This window comes from Pseudomyrmex gracilis, unplaced genomic scaffold, assembly GCF_002006095.1.
Source record: "Pseudomyrmex gracilis isolate BER0280 unplaced genomic scaffold, ASM200609v1 scaffold_860, whole genome shotgun sequence".
Taxonomy (NCBI): Eukaryota; Metazoa; Arthropoda; class Insecta; order Hymenoptera; family Formicidae; genus Pseudomyrmex; species Pseudomyrmex gracilis.
This window is the reverse complement of record NW_018021444.1, coordinates 27,136-30,719: the sequence shown is the minus strand read 5'-3', so window position 1 is coordinate 30,719 and position 3,584 is coordinate 27,136. Positions and strand designations below refer to the sequence as shown.

At 36.4% G+C, this 3,584-nt stretch overlaps 1 long non-coding RNA gene across 2 annotated transcripts; it reads left to right on the top strand.

Moving 5' to 3' along the window:
* Window positions 1-818: 818 nt before the first annotated feature.
* LOC109861600 lies at window positions 819-2,523 on the top strand. Of its 2 annotated transcripts, XR_002251002.1 has the most exons (6): window positions 819-919; window positions 1,011-1,161; window positions 1,307-1,374; window positions 1,445-1,624; window positions 1,834-1,923; window positions 2,010-2,523. It is a non-coding gene; the product is annotated as an uncharacterized LOC109861600 (long non-coding RNA). The 2 variants fall into 2 exon arrangements; XR_002251001.1 differs by having other exon boundaries at window positions 1,834-2,523.
* The last annotated feature ends 1,061 nt before the right edge of the window (window positions 2,524-3,584 follow it).

Genomic DNA, 3,584 nt, shown 5'->3' with positions numbered 1-3,584 from the left:
TTCTGATTTTTTAAATGTATTTTTGATCACTAATATCAGTTGGTTTATTCTGTAGTGCAGTTTTATTAAGTTACATAATTAAAAAAATCTTAGGTCGGGCTTTTGAACAGTCTATCAGCTGCAGCCTTGCCTATTAGATCCACAACTTATTGTAAATTTTGATTTCACTTGTATGTATGTGTTGAATCTTATTATTATTATTATTATTATTATTATTATTATTATTATTATTATTATTATTATCGCATTCCAAAATCTGCGTTAAACATCGTGCTCGTCATATCTTCACCCAATGTCTTATTCCGAAATCGAATAATGCAATTACACGCGGCCTCAGGTAATATTCCGTAATTAAAATTCCGTCCTCTCTTCTGAGACAGAAAGAGAGAAAGTCAGTCCTTCACCAACACTCTTACGAGCAAACGATTTTTGTTTGTCTTGCAAACAAAGGGTTTCTCGCGAGGGAAAGACTTCGTCGCGGGGAAAACGACGACGAACGATGAGGCTGGTGTGAGGATGAAAATGCGTAGTGAGATGGGAAAGCGCTGTAGAAAACGAGGGCAGAATTATTACATCTTTTGTTCAAAGGCTCGAATCGCCCCGTTTGCAGAATTGCGCGATTGCGCGCGATTTAACTGCGATTGCGGACACCGTCGCGCCGAATGCCGCTCGAGCACGCGCGCGCATCGCTTTTGTTATAGTTTTGACTAATTTCCGCCGAGTAATCCGCTTCAATTCGAACTGCCGGCTCCGTACGCTGAAGCTGAATGGGGTATATATTTCATCACATGTGAAAGAGACAGACATCTTTACAAAATCCTAACTTTCCAAGTGTTAGACAGATCTATTCTAATCGCTTCTTTGTAGACGATATATACTTAATTAATTTATTTCTACAAAATTTCAGCTTATTTTTTAGGTATGTTTTACCAATAACAATTATCAATCAAAGTTTGCGAATAAGTTTTTTTTCTCTTTCATTCTCGTAATTCAGTAATTTTTATTACTAGAGAGTTGAAAAAGTACTGTTTTCAAATTGATTTTTTGTCAAAACTGACTTTTCTATCGGGCAATTAACCAAGAAATTGCCGTGATATAACAGACTTAAAAATTTAATACCTATTTGACGCTCGCTGCACCGTCGCCGATCTTCCCTTTTGGGTGAGTTTAATTCTTGTAGGTCCCATCGGTGACTTTATCGCGATAAATTGCCACGCTCCGGAAACCGTCGTTACAGCATCGTTACCATAAGAACTTACTGCGAGCATTGTTACGGCTAATGGTACCGAACTTGGTTAACTTTCAGTTTTACCGCCGATTTGGATTAAGAATTTACGATAACGACTGATTTTCGCTCTATTATCCACGGAAGGGGTGAGTGAGATATTTTCCAACGTCGCGCTTTAGTTATGGCGTTTTGACTGTTATTTTTCCGCTCATTAAGACAGTATGATGACAGTATGTCGTATAGAGGACGTTGATCGTTATGTTATGTAAGCACTTCTGTGAAATTGATACAGATGATAAAACTAACAAACAAACAAACGTGCTGTATGTTATTACGACGCAGTTAATTACAAAGCAATCAGACCATCACGTATGCCGAAGACATTTTTAGTAAACAGTAAATAAGTTTAAATATTATACACATTTCACATAAATCTCATTATTATCAGATTATAGATATTTTTAGTAACATATAAAATATATTAAATAGTAAATAGTTTATAATATGTGAAATATATTAAATAGTAGGTATAAAAAAAATCTCACTACAAACATTTTTTTTACGATAATCAAAACTGCGATGGCCGTAAAATTCTGTTGGTCAAGGAAAAGATGCGAGTCTCATCATGTGTCATCTAATCCGAGGATCTCTCGCCGACAAGCAATTGCATTAAGGAAGAAACATGGCGCGACATGGTAGCAAACACGCTGATCACAGACCAACAAGTTATAACTCTACTTGACTCTCTATTTTTATCCCCCTGCCTCTCACTATCTAAAAGTATATCCGTGGCGTGGCAACTTCTTCGCAGTCGGCTAACTTCTGCTAATAATGGCGAGACATTAATTTCGTGCGATTGGGCCCGGCGGACGTCCGCGACAAAAGTACACCAGATGGTTCGGTGAGAGACGAAAAGAGAGAACCAAGATGATCCTCTCAGGTCTTTGCTAGTTTTCCCTCGTTCGAATTTTCTCAACGAGTTGAAAGAGAGAGAAAGAAAAGAAACGTGCGGATGTACCGTTTTAACCCTTCTTCTTCACGTGCCACGGTCGTATAATCTTTCCCTCTCTTTCGAAACAGAGCGGTCGGTATAATCGTGCCGCACTGCTGTTCCCTTGGGAGTCGTTGCTCCCGACACGATCTTCCGAAGGATGAAACGACGAAAAGTTTAATGAGTCCACCTACCGCGCCTTCTCGGCCGCTAAGATTGTAGCTGTCGCTGTTCTTTATAACGATCTTGAATTCACTCGCGAGAATCATGAAATTTATCATGACCGAATAGATCTAGTATGATTTAGTACGATCAACACGACGGAAGTTTCATTTAAATATTTAATGACAAAGTTTTGTTATGTATAATTATGAAAGAAAAGTGATTAGAATCGAAATTATCAATAAAAAATAAATTTTGTAAGTAGTGACATAGCGAAGCTTTCCACATAGTTTTCAAAATTCTTGCAACATGTCGCTTAAATTATCGGCTTGAGTCGAATCCGAAGCGTGCGAGCCAGACGTTAATGTATATTTAGACTAAGCGGTGTCGTGCAAATAAAGCACATTATGATTTTTACAAAGCATCTGTATGTGTTCTGCCGTCCGTTCAAACATATTTTCAATTGTTCGCGCCATTCTTTGACTAATTTATTTATTAAAATATTCATCGCATAAATTATTAAAATTATTTATCTATTTTATTTTCTTTTCTGTAGAGTTTTAAGAAAATAAAAAAATAATTGTTATTTTTTATGTATACATATATATATGTATATATATATACATATAAAATTGAGAAACATCTCAAATACAAACATAGAAAGTTGATCTTCACATATTTGCTTACAGTTTTGTTTAAATATCATATATCCTTATTATATATTTATCTCATTTTCACTCTTTCGCTTTAAAAGCATCAATTAACGACAAGTGTCACAATGTCTGCATTCAACAAAGTTAAATTGATTGATTGAATTCAAGGTAATTCGATGAATCATTAATCATCTCCGTTTGCTACAACACTAGCTGTACAACACAATTATATTAAATGCCATACTACAGATTGAAACTCGGCAAAGCAAAACACAATATGTGTATACAAGAATATACTTAAAGATTTTGCGATATTTTTCAGCGCGAGCACCAGCTACAATATACTAATGGGCTCTTTTAAATATGTAAGGATAGCCTCTCTCTGCCCACCGGAAGGTGCGGGTAACAATAAGCCAACACTTGAGGACTCTGGGACACAATGCCAAGTTGCACTCTTGGCGCTAACGATCTCACCTATGAGTTGTCTGCATTCAGCTTCACGTTCATGTGATGTGAATAGCCTAATTTTCAAAATTGTTTTCTGCAGAGA